Source organism: Sinohyriopsis cumingii, chromosome 8 (genome assembly GCF_028554795.1).
Source record: "Sinohyriopsis cumingii isolate HCF-2022 chromosome 8, ASM2855479v2, whole genome shotgun sequence".
In the NCBI taxonomy this organism is placed as follows: Eukaryota; Metazoa; Mollusca; class Bivalvia; order Unionida; family Unionidae; genus Sinohyriopsis; species Sinohyriopsis cumingii.
The window spans coordinates 19,682,422-19,696,829 of record NC_142968.1 but is presented as its reverse complement, the minus strand read 5'-3'; positions in this window follow the sequence as shown (position 1 = coordinate 19,696,829).

Here is a 14,408-nt window from a genome sequence, read left to right as displayed (position 1 = left end):
TTAATTTCAACAACACCTTATAATAAAACATCTTGCTCAGTATATATATGAGCTAATATTCTCAAGTCTGGCGTACAACTCATAATCAACTTATGGATGATTATCGTCCACAACGTTATGGTTGTCTCCTAATTAATCGATATATTTCCATGGCAACGAATGAAATATCTTCTGCAGACATCATCTGCATCAACAATATCCATAATTTTAAAAGACTTGCTCAATCTGGTTAGACAATTGTTTCCAGTAGAGTGAAAACATTAGGTTACTCGGGTCTTACCTATTTTCTTGCCTTCAAACTAACTACATTCGTTATCATTCATTTTATGAGCGTTTTTCATGGAAAGTCTTGGAAATAAGTGTTAACAGTATATATACGCAATAAAGTCAAAGTAGGTCTAGAAGGAGTATACAGTTAATATCTAAAAGATAGATGATAAAAACCGAGCTAAGCACCTTTATGAAATCAATCAAATAGCAGCTTCTGATTTTTTAAACGTACGCTATAACGTTTCACGCGTTTATTTAGTTCAATGCACACACACACACAGAGACAGACAGACACACACACACAGACAGACAGACAGACACACACACACACACACACACACACACATATATATATATATATATATATATATATATATATATATATATATATATATATATATATATATATATATATATGGGGGGGGGGGGCGTTTGTATTTGGTGTAAACCGAGGATATTCATGAAATTACACAACAACGTACAGAGGACACAATGGTAAAATCTTGATTCTCCCAACTATTTTAGCCTAGAATAACGTGCAATCATGATTTGTAGAAAGGTCTCCGTTTACACGCTTGGTGCTTGTCCGCGATTTTGGAGTGTATCTTTCTTCCAAAGCTGGCGATACACACGCCCGAAACCATGTCCTCGATTGCCCGGTGGAAAACTTGTAGAGAGATCTCCGCTATCAATTACACGTTGAAAAACGTATTATCTCCTATTAGATCCAAGCATCAGGTACAAACTACTTAGCTAAACTATAAGAAGATAAGCTGGTGCATATAACATTCCTTGGTATTTTTTATTAATATTTCGTGCATGTGAGACAATAGTGTTGGGAAACTCACGATACATTCATACCATACACGTCCAATACAGGCAAATAAATCTACGACATGTACGAAAGTACATAAGAAAGGCTAGTGATAATTCGATTTCACCTTAACGGGATTTTTCACTTGATTCACATCTGTTCTCTCCTGTTTGAATACTAAGTAGGCAAATGATGAAATAGGGGCGGATATAGTTCATTCAATAATCATAAAATAACTTTTTCATATCAAGGATATCTTTTCAATATATTTACGTGCGTAAAATCTCGCCGCAAACAGGACGTTTTAACTTTACAGATGGGTCGGATAATTAGCAATTTCGGTTGACATATATAAGTTGTTGTTGTTGTTGTTGTTGTTATCGTTGTTTTTAGTTTATCATTATTCTTTGTGTTGAGGTTGAGATAAAACACTATACAGATTACAACAGAAATAGTGTTGTATGCATCATCTATTTATGCAGCCAAAGTGACTTGAAAAATACAGTCTCCGTGAAATATGGGTAACACAAACATTCGTTCCTATTTTCAACATTAAATCGGTACATGCGAGAGAGAGAGAGAGAGAGAGAGAGAGAGAGAGAGAGATTCGTACGCGTATTATGCGAAGAAGATATTACTCTATTTTGTCAAAAAGCGAATAATCATTGCCGATAAGGCGAGTTTCCTGCCATAAATGCTCAAATCCAGCCAAAAAGTATTGTTACACGCCAGGGGTCCTTACTTGACCGAGCGGTTATCAAACCCTGGCGCGATTCCCGCTAGAAGTCATAAGTTTACCCCAACTTTCCAAAGACTTCCATACAACTTCAGTTGTAAATTAGAAAGCCCGACGTGTCCATTCTATACCTAAATTTTACTCTAATTAACGCTCTAACCACTAGGCCACCTGAGCAGTCGTATTGATTGTTAAGACTGGACTAGATATGCAAACATGTCTTCGTTGATCATAATGTTCCAATGTCCACGGTCTCCGTGATTTTATCAAATAGTGTGTCTTTAGTTGCATGGATTATACAGACTATTTGTGTAAACGTGTGTGTTCTCGCTTGCATTGCTAAATTTCATATTCCTTAGAACTGATAATACAGTTCCCTCCCTGATATATCACCATTTGACATTAATTTACTGCCTCAAACTGTATTTCGTTTCGCTCTAACATCGCCAGAACAAATGTCCTCGGTATGTGGTTCCATACGCGAGTCCTCGATATCCACCAAATAAAAGAATGTGTGTGTGTGTGTGTGTGTGTGTGTGTACATTACACGTAGAAGGAGATCTATTTGTAGCACCCTCACCCATAATACTCTTTTAATTTGAACATTTCTCTTTCAGTTCTCTGCATCTGTATTCCCATCTCTTCATTTTCTCTCTGCATTTGCATGTCTCTCTCTCTCTCTCTGAAAACATGCAGTTCTAGCATTAACAAATACATGGGCATTGTAACACACACACACACACACACACACACACACACACGTGTGTATGTGTGTAGTTTACAATATAATGACTAATAAAGCATATTTAGTTCTGTATACATATGTAGTTTTAAAAAAAATGACTGATAAAGCATATTTAGTTCTGTGTGTATATGCCGTTGAAAAGTAATGACTAAAAAGCCTATTTAGTTCTGTATGTAGTTTAAAAGTAATGACTATAAAGCATATTTAATCATGTATGTATATGTAGTTTAAAGGTAATGACTAATAAAGCATATTTAGTTCTGCATGTATATGTAGTTTAAAAGTAATGACTAAAAAGCCTATTTAGTTCTGTATGTAGTTTAAAGGTAATGACTAATAAAGCATATTTAGTCCTGTATGTATATGTAGTTTAAAGGTAATGACTAATAAAGCATATTTAGTCCTGTATGTATATGTAGTTTAAAGGTAATGACTAATAAAGCCTATTTAGTTCTGTATGTAGTTTAAAGGTAATGACTAATAAAGCATATTTAGTCCTGTATGTATATGTAGTTTAAAGGTAATGACTAATAAAGCATATTTAGTCCTGTATGTATATGTAGTTTAAAGGTAATGACTAATAAAGCATATTTAGTCCTGTATGTATATGTAGTTTAAAGGTAATGACTAATAAAGATATTTAGTCCTGTATGTATATGCAGTTTAAAGGTAATGACTAATAAAGCATATTTAGTTCTGTATGTATATGTAGTTTAAAAGTAATGACTAATAAAGCATATTCAGTCCTGTATGTATATGTAGTTTAAAAGTAATGACTAATAAAGCATATTCAGTCCTGTATGTATATGTAGTTTAAAGGTAATGACTAATAAAGCATATTTAGTTCTGTATGTATATGTAGTTTAAAGGTAATGACTAATAAAGTATATTTAGTCCTGTATGTATATGTAGTTTAAAAGTAATGACTAATAAAGTATATTTAGTCCTGTATGTATATGTAGTTTAAAAGTAATGACTAATAAAGCATATTCAGTCCTGTATGTATATGTAGTTTAAAGGTAATGGCTAATAAAGTATATTTAGTCCTGTATGTATATGCAGTTTAAAGGTAATGACTAATAAAGCATATTTAGTTCTGTATGCATATGTAGTTTAAAAGTAATGACTAATAAAGCATATTTAGTCCTGTATGTATATGTAGTTTAAAGGTAATGACTAATAAAGTATATTTAGTCCTGTATGTATATGTAGTTTAAAAGTAATGACTAATAAAGTATATTTAGTCTGTGTGTATATGTAGTTTAAAGGTAATGACTAATAAAGCATATTTAGTCCTGTATGTATATGCAGTTTAAAGGTAATGACTAATAAAGCATATTTAGTTCTGTATGTATATGTAGTTTAAAAGTAATGACTAATAAAGCATATTTAGTCCTGTATGTATATGTAGTTTAAAGGTAATGACTAATAAAGATATTTAGTCCTGTATGTATATGCAGTTTAAAGGTAATGACTAATAAAGCATATTTAGTTCTGTATGTATATGTAGTTTAAAAGTAATGACTAATAAAGCATATTTAGTCCTGTATGTATATGTAGTTTAAAGGTAATGACTAATAAAGTATATTTAGTCCTGTATGTATATGTAGTTTAAAAGTAATGACTAATAAAGTATATTTAGTCTGTGTGTATATGTAGTTTAAAGGTAATGACTAATAAAGCATATCTAGTCCTGTATGTATATGTAGTTTAAAAGTAATGACTAATAAAGCATATTTAGTTCTGTATGTATATGTAGTTTAAAAGTAATGACTAATAAAGCATATTTAGTTCTGTATGTATATGTAGTTTAAAGGTAATGACTAATAAAGCATATTTAGTTCTGTATGTATATGTAGTTTAAAAGTAATGACTAATAAAGCATATTTAGTCCTGTATGTATATGTAGTTTAAAGGTAATGACTAATAAAGCATATTTAGTTCTGTATGTATATGTAGTTTAAAAGTAATGACTAAAAAAGCATATTTAGTTCTGTATGTATATGTAGTTTAAAGGTAATGACTAATAAAGCATATTTAGTTCTGTATGTATATGTAGTTTAAAGGTAATGACTAATAAAGCATATTTAGTCCTGTATGTATATGTAGTTTAAAAGTAATGACTAATAAAGCTGAAAAGGTCTAGTAGACTACCTTAGGATGGGGTGGGGTGCTCCCAGTATTATCTTTAATTATTTCAGAAGACCCACCCTGGCTCGTTTTTGTTAGAAACTGAAGTAGTGATAGAGATGCAAAGCTCCGAGCCCCCAGTCAGCGATGCCGACAGTTAAATTACTGAATACACAAAAGGTGGAATTCAAATAAGCAACAAATGTAATGCCATTCAATAACAGATAGTCCTTCCTCAAATGAAATTCAATATTCAAAACCCTATCACTCGTCTTTCACTCGACCAAGTGACGGCCTATTTCATCATCTGACTTAGTGTGATAGATTTTCCTCCTGTCCCGTGTTTCTAATCATCTGTAGTATTTCTTGACTGGTACCCAATACCCCTTCAGTCCAACAAATACGTCCTTCACCCTTCCCCTTCCTCGTCTTCCATTTTCACCTTTTCTTGTCTCCCAGAGACTCAGGACCAACTGTACCAGGGTATTTCCCTTCTCTGTCCCCTACAGCTCATCCGGTCCCTAAAAGCTTCCTGTCCGAACAGACACAAGGACATTAGTATATTCCTTTAGCTATCTAGTCTCACACTAAACAACAATTTATAATCAGATAAGCCATTACCTTCTTTGGTCACGCATTCATGCACATCGAAATACCCATACTTCCTGGTATGGTATACACGGTGTCAACTGCTTATCATGCATATATCAATAGATTTCATCACATCAGTATAGATTCTCAATCTTATTATACAGAACAATATCACATAATCAGACACATTTCTGTACATTACACTTCTACAAAGTGTGTACAGATATCCACACATCCATTGTGCTGATATATCCTTACACATTATACTCCTATTAACTAATCTTGCACACTGCAACCATTATACAAAGTTATAATTCAATTCAACATTTGTAAATCTAGAATATCACATGAATAAATGCACGATGTTACTACGAATTAACCAAATAGCGAATTACAATATTAATTCTTTACATAAACATTGCTCATATCTCAAAATATGCATGTAGATCAAACACTACAAATAAATCAAACCATACAAATGGTAATTATACGTACTAACGATTCTAGTAATGAAATATACATACTGCACATAATTAAAGTACACTTACCTTGCCGTAATAGATTGCGACAATCGAGCAAATAAGTCACTGACCTGTCCGAAGCTCCTTTGTAATTCCCAGAATAACAGTGTTTCCCGCCAATTTCGAATGACGTCGGAGTAGCTTATAACTTCCTTATGTAATTCCCGCAAGATGGTTTAGCGACTATTTGGCGTTTAGTTTCAAGATACTAGATTTAAGCTTGCGATTCCAATGGTGGCCACGCATTGCTCAATTCCTAGTGGATGTCGATTCACCCATGGTCTACATAATTAGCAGACATTGCCCGCTCCACGGCAGTCTGTCAAGGGTGGATTTACGACCCCACTTGATGTTCCTTTGAGCCTAACACCGGCAATTCATACCACTTACATGTGAATCGCACGCATCCTAATAAGGCGCCAGTAACAAGTTCCTATTGCCATGCTATATACAACTGGCTTCCCACCCGTCCTTTTGATGTTGGCTTACACTATCGTAACATAAGCCGGCCGGCCAGCTGTGTACACATCGCTTTGATACTCAATGTTCGCAAGGCTGACACTCGCAACATTTATGAAGCGAATAATTAGCCTCAGGGTCTATCATATACATGTTGCAATCTGGCTATTGTTCCTTACTTATAACGTGACAAAAACATATTTAGTCTGTGTGTATATGTAGTTTAAAAGTAATGACTAATAAAGCATATTTAGTTCTGTATGTATATGTAGTTTAAAGGTAATGACTAATAAAGCATATTTAGTCCTGTATGTATATGTAGTTTAAAAGTAATGACTAATAAAGCATATTTAGTCCTGTATGTATATGTAGTTTAAAAGTAATGACTAATAAAGCATATTTAGTCCTGTATGTATATGTAGTTTAAAATGTCCTTGTTTATTGTCATGGGGAAAGTTTGTGATAAAAGTGAAGTTTATAACTCATTTTTTCAGCATGATGTTCCTGTATTTGCTAAATTCTACCTCCAAACAATGAGAGCAGGATCTAAGTGTTATGATTCGGAGAACGTTATTGTTATTAATCGTGTTAAAAAGAAGGTGCTATTAATTAATTTAGATCGTTTAACTAATTTGTAAGTATAGTTAATAAATTAATTTATGTTTCTTGTTGCAAAATTCATGGTATTTAACCGCATATTTACTTTATATATTGTTGATGATGTGTCTTGGCATATTTATTTTATATATTGTTGATATTGTTTCTTTCGTTCTTGTTCTTGAAAAAAAGTATAATGATATTCACACCATGGCAGTTCGTTTTAAACAAGAGATCCAATACATTGTTCTATTTTCCTCTAAGTTCTTGTTAATTAGCGATGCATCGTTTAATAGTTTCCTGTTTTAAGGAACTTTAAAAAAAATAATACCATTATTTGAGTACACTTAAATTTATACCAGTAAGCACTGGGAAGAGCTTAAGTTCGCTTTTGCAGGTGGTAATAATATATATCTGAGGTATTTGTATGAACTTATGGTTAAATTTACAACATGTAGTATAACATCTTTATATGGTTCATTTTCTGTTAAGTCAAAAAAGTAGTGACATCATGTTCCTAATAATTCTGCCCTTCTCCATTTCTTAGCAACATCAAATTATTTGTTTGATAAGACTATCAAAGATTTTGATTGAATGCTTTTGAGTTCGATGGTTGTCAGGAAAATGCAATGTAGTTTAATTGGCCTTTCTTGTAATAGCTGTAAATTGTAAATATGCCTATCCTAGGGCTGCAAAACGTTGTGTTTTCCCAGTATCAGACATGATCGATGTGATTAAATTAAGTGGATCTGGCAATACTAATGTATTGTTACAAACAAGGGTTGTTGGTTGACTGAGCGGTGGTGTTAAACCCTGGCGCGATTTCGCTAGAAATCGTAAGTTTCGCTTAATTCCAAAGACTTCCATACTTCTGTAGTAACTTAGAAAGTCCATCGCGTCCATTCTGTAAATAATTTTACTCTAATCAGTACAAGACCACAGATTTCACAACTTTCGAATAGTCTATCAACCACACATCTGCATGGTTTCTCTTCATCAACTTTCCATGACGTCAGCGCTTCACGCCGTAAAACTATACAACTCCCCCTTAAACAGGGAACTATGTTTTGCTAGGCCACTTTAGTCCAGTCATATCATGGTTTTGAGCCACATTTTGCCTGCAAAACTGCATCACATTTGCAACCATGGCGACATAAATGGTACCTGTCGACGACGGAACGGTCCCTTCTCGTTTATTCCATTGTGTAATTTGCCAGTCTACAATCATAAATACTGCACCTGGAGTCACACAACCAATGTACACCACTAGAATTTAAATGGGACTATAGAACCACAGGGACACTCGTGCGGCTCCGACCTGAATTCATCAAACATTAACCATGGCATCATGGAGACTCACTAACACTTCACTCCATGACGTTTGCTCCGAGTAATCTGCTAATTATTTCGGGCTAAGGAATATTTACGATAGATCGAGTTTCCATAAACAAACAAGTAATCACAAAAATCTAAGAATTCATCAAAACGAGGCGCTATAACCAAATGCGCATACTCCAAATTTATTATTTTATTTTTAAAATGTGTATTCATTCGCTATCATAATAAATATTTTCACTCCGTCAAATTCACGAAAATTTAGCATGAACGCCAAAAATTGATTTCAGTATTTTGAGTTTCCGCACAAATTAATGCATGTCTTGGCTGTGTGAAAAGCGGTTCATATTTCGCAGGAATTTTTAAATGATGATTTTATGCAGAATTTCGCCCAGCTGTTAGAATTCCATAGTAATCGTTCATAACGTTAAGTCTTGTGTAAAGAAGAGTCCATATATCACTTTGATACGCGTTTCCAAGGTCATCGGGAAGAGGTATGATTGTTCCATTCTCGCAGTAGCTCAGTCGGTAAAGCGTCAGACTCGATATCCAATTATCGCGTGTTCAATGCTTACCCAGGCCAACCCAAGTTGCCTGCCTTTGTGTGTCTTTCTTACGCATCATATAGCCAATAATGTGGTAAACATGCTCAAACACCAAGAGAAACAGAACTAATTTGGTTCCATATTGATATGTAACGGTATCACAAGAAAAGTCACAATACTTGGCTTCAAACTCTTGACTCTAATTCAAATTTTCATGACAAATTTGTATTTAAAAAAATCAAGTAACTTTCTAAAAACGTAATTAACCGAACAATATAGAATCCTTTTAATGGTATATTAAGCTTGGTTCAGATATTTGCCTCAGCACACATTTAATTAACAATATATCTGAGCTAGTCTTTTGATGAGGTAACTTTTTCTCCCGGCATTGATCATTCAAGAGGCATTGATCACCGTGATCCTCTTTTACAACTCATTTTCTTTATTCTAATCAGAGTGACAAAAATCATTTTTTGCTCAGGGAAAATATCATGACATCTATCTATAGTTTCAGAGAGCTATTAGCGATAAAACCCAACCAGAAGGTACTTAAGACTCACCTACAACCCATTCCTGCATTTAACGAACCTTTTAGCAGCATTATAATAAAGTGTGTCGATCCTTTGCCTAAGATCATGTCAGGCAGCCATGTGTGTTCACAAGATTTCCAGAGGCAATTCATTTGAAGAATATTAAAACTAAACCATAGTAAAATCTTTGACAAGGTTCTCTAATACTTTCTGTCCTTCCCAAATCTGGCCAATCTGATAAAAGGTCACATTTTATGTCTGAAAATGCAGAAATTAAGCATCCAACAATGTAAGGTTTCTGTCTATCGCCGGTATAGTCAAAAGAGCTTAGAAAGATTTCATGAATCATTAATGTTTAGTCCTTTTTGAAAAGGTTTTTGGACATACTTTCTGCGGATCATTTAAGTTCTAAAAAGAGAAACTCATTTTAACTAAAGATTCAGAAATTATATTCCTGACTTTCTGATGTCAGATATAAGTTGTTAAAGGCTTTTGAAGTAGCAAGAACTACGCTTTCACTTTCTCAACCAAAAACGAAATTAAGGAATGACAAGGTATGACAAAACTACAAAGGAAGTAGTTTTCAGCCTGGTGATAAAGCTTTGGCTCTCTTGCCTCAAAATCCCCTTTAGGTTAGGTATTGTGGTCCTTATACAGTTGAAAAGAAAGTAAATGACTTCAGTTATATCATTTACACTCCTATAATACGAAATCAATAACAACTTTGCCATATTATAATGTTAAAGGAGTATGTTGATAGCGATAATGCAATCGGATTGCAGTGAATCAAAAACGTTTACATTTACAACCTCAAGAAAAGTGTGAACTAAAACAGCTATTATTTGAATATGATCGTATGTTTCCAGATGTTCCAACATGAACAAATAAAATCTACCGTGACGTTGAAATTGTAGATTCCACATCTGTGAAACAGCACTTGTCACACAGGAATGTTTTGATATAAAAAAAGAAAGACAGTATTTGCTGGCGAACGTTTCATAGAACCAAGTAAAACTGAATGGAGTTCACTATGAATTCTTGAGCCAAAACACGATAATACTTTCCTCATGTGTACCGACTATAGAAAACTGAACAGTGTCACTAAAACTGATTGATTTCCAAAACCAAGAACCGACGACTACATGAACAAAATTGGAAATAGAAAATGTCACCAAGTTTGACATTTTAAAAAGATTCTGGCAAATTCCACTCACAGAAGGAGCAAAGTAAATTTTAGCATTCGTAACTCCAGATGGACATTTTGGGAACCATTTGGAAATTCTTTGATCTACTCAGTCATGCAAATTTCACAATTAAGTAAAAGTGAGTTTTGCCATAAGTTGTAGCACATATTTGGGACATATTGTCACGGTCAAGTTAAACCTACAGAAATCGTATGGCCAATGCTATAACTGAATTTCTAATGCCTATCAGTAGAAAGAAACTGATGTGATTTTTGGCTATGGCTGGATATTTTTGGAAATTGTGCTAGAATTTTCCCATATTTGTTGAATCCATGATCATTTTTGAGCAAGATAACCAAGTTTCATTGGTCTGAAAATTCTCAGGAAACATTTTTTAAGTTAAAGGCCATACTTCGTAGTGCACCAGTTCTTTCAGCTCCAAATTTCAATAATTTAAAATGTCTTGATGCCAGTGTTATAGCTGTTGGTAGAGTACTGATTCGATTTCCTATCAATTTGACAAAGTTTTCGGAAAATGGTAATTGCGACCAAGGGAAAGTAGAGGGGTATATAATCTTGTCTGCCTACGAATTATTCATTCCAGCTTTAACATCTGAAACAGAATCTTTCTTATTGTTGTGTTCAGTTTTCAATTTTGTTCGTTTTTTTAATTCAAATTAAAATTCACTGGAATTACAAAGTGCTCAATAATATTCTTGGACTAAAACATTAATTTGGAATTATAGTAAGTTTAGACAAGGACATTTTGGATTATATGATTTTGATACATCAAAAACATTGCTGACACATTAACACATGCCAGACCATTGGCACATTAGGACGTTCGGGACGACAGGCACATCAACACATTCAGTATAGGAATTTATTTGGACTACCACTGGAATTCAATTGAAACTTGTATATTTGGACTTGTAATATAACTTTTAGAACTGAATGGGATCGGATTCATAATAATGTACGTTCTTTTTAAATATTAACTTTGGATTCCTGGGGAAAAAATATTTGTTTAATTTTAGAAAACGTGTTGGTTATAACTCTTTTCTATTAATTAGTTTAAGACCATAGAGTTATGACACTATGTAATGACATCTGATAAATGCCAGCATAATGACATAACTGAAACAAACAATGAAATTCATCATAAATAGACCCTAATTTCCTAGTAATGTCACTGGCAGCTATAGTGACAGACTAATGAAGGATTGTATTACTGAATTCTTCGAGTCTCAAGAAACTGTTACAAAACAAATAGAAAGAACAGAGAACAGGCTTTCTGTTAGCATCTATATTAGTAACTTGTCTGCCTCGTTGAAAACAGTAAATTTTGATAGACTAATCCTAGAACAGTTGCCAGCTTGTTCACCAATCTGGTAAAATTGACAGAAAATCGTATGCTAAAGACATCAGTGGGAAGGGTCTAAGATTAGCTTTGACATTAATGGGTTTCCATCTAAAACTTTTTGAAATATGGGGGGGGGGGGAGCGGGGTGGATGGGCAAACTAATTTTAATTATGCAATACTTATCCATATTTAGCTTTTCTTCGTGCCGAAAAAAAAAATGTCAGTATGACACAATTCGTCATGCAATTCGAGTTGTCCTTGGTATGTTATGTCCATCTTTTTGACAGAACACTATTCTATCAGGACATCAGAACGGAGTGGGAGTAGGGCATTCGACATAAGCTATAGGCAAGTTTTGCATGATTAAAATTAGTTGTATTCCTCTTTAACTACGTTTTAATAGCAGCAAAAGGTTACTCACAGCTATTGATTAGCTGAATTCGTCAGTCAGGAGGGTTGGCTAATGCGTAGTTAAGCTAAAGAAACAAGAAGAAAATTGACAGTACTCACCATTGGTGAAGAGGTCCAAGTAGTTAATGGGGATACTTTAGTGACAATGGGACGTTAATGTTAAAATAGGGGGGTTGTACCCTGGCGACAATGGAAAATTTAACATTAGAGAGAAAAGTTTTACCCTGGCGACAAGGGGAATTTAACATGGGGAATAAATCGTGGGACTGTTGAGCGCCAAGGGGAATTGAACATGGGGAATAGAGTTTGGGACTGTTGAGTGACAATGGAAAATGAAACAGGGTCGGGTCCCTATTTTAAAAAAATAAAAAAAAAAAATTAAAAAAGGGGTAGGCAATTGAAAGTCTATCTCTTTTCAAGAGATTGGAGTGGCCCTGAAAAGGGCCTTTGGTTTTCTAATTTCTTCTATTTCTCCACCAGCTTCTTATTTTCTGTCCTACACTTTTTCTCTTCTTTTCTTTCTTTTCTTCCTCCTTTTTCTTCTTTTTCTCTTCTTTCTGCTTCTCCTCCTCTTCTTTCTTCCTCTTCTCATTTTCTTCTTCTTTTTCAATTTTTTCGTTCTATTCTCTCATCCTTATCCTTTCCTCTTCATCCTCCTTCTCCTCCTTTATTTCTTTCATCAGAGCACTGATCATGTCCTTTACTTTTCTTAAATTGTTGATCTCCATCTTCACTCGATGGGGACTATAAGAATAGTGATCCTCGTTTAGCCTAACTAACATTTGCTCCATCATACCCAAATTGTCCAGGACGTCTTGTAATGTTTTCATTTTATCAAGTTGGTTTGAAGCCATCTTCTTTTCTATTCTCTGTAGAATGGTTTGAACGACGAATACTGTGGGTTCTTATACGAAAAGTGCGGACGTGATGGAAAACATCCCCCTAAAGCCCAAACGTTATATGACCTAGATCATCACTTAAAACGTGCGGACGTGAAGGAAAACATCCCCTACTTTTCTCATTTCATATGATCTACTATCCACATACCTGAAGCAACAATAAACAAACCCAAAATCTACTATCCACACACGCAAAGCATTAAAATCAAACCCCAAATTTACTATCCACACAAACATACGTGATTACTTACAAAGCCCAATAATCTACTATCCACACAAACGTACGTCAGCTCTTACAAACACATACACTCACACCACATAAGAGTCAGTGTTTATATTCACACTACTCTACATACACACATTGGCAAATGGATTACTATTTCTTTTCTAGAGATTGGGGTAGCCCTGAAAAGGGCTGTTTGTTTTTGAACTCCAGTGACACCTGGTTAATGATGGCACCTTCCAGGCCTGGTATCACACACACATCTTCTTCCCCAGTCTCCTTTTACTTTTTTTCTTGAGAGCGCAGAGGGAGGATGATTGGCTTCAGCACCCCAATCCTCTGTCTCTGGTATCTTGTAAGCCATCCTCTCTCCTATTTTCTTTTCCTCCTCTTCCCTCTGTCTTCTCTCCTCCTCTTCCTTCTTTATTCTTCCCTCTTCTACTATGGCCTCCGCTGCCAGTTCATTTAGCAGGCGCCTGACATATTCCAGGTGTATCTGTAGTTCAAGAAGTTTGCTTATTCTGGTATTCATTGTATTGTTAACGAATGAACAGGGTAGCTAGACTGCCAAGCGAGTTTCAATTTATACTAAAAGCGCGGACGTGATGGAAAACATTCCCCTAAAACAAAATTGATATTACCTAGATCATGACCAAACAACGCGCGGACCTAAAAGAAACACTCACTCACTTTTTTATACTACCCATTACTATTCTAAAAAATTTATTAAACCAATAATATACTATCTACATACGCAAAGCAATCAAATCAAACCCCGAATCTACTCTCCCCACACGTCAAACAGCAAAAAAAAAACATGATCTTAATCTACTATCCACACAAACGTACGTGAGCACTTACAAACACACAATCATATACACAAACACATACACTCACACTATAAAAAAGAGTCAGTGTTTATATTCACACTACTCTACATACACACATTGGCAAATGGATTACTATTTCTTTTCTAGAGTATTGGGTAGCCCTGAAAAGGGCTGTTTTTTTTGTTGTTTGCTATGGCAATCTTTTAGTTTCTAAGAATGCGACGT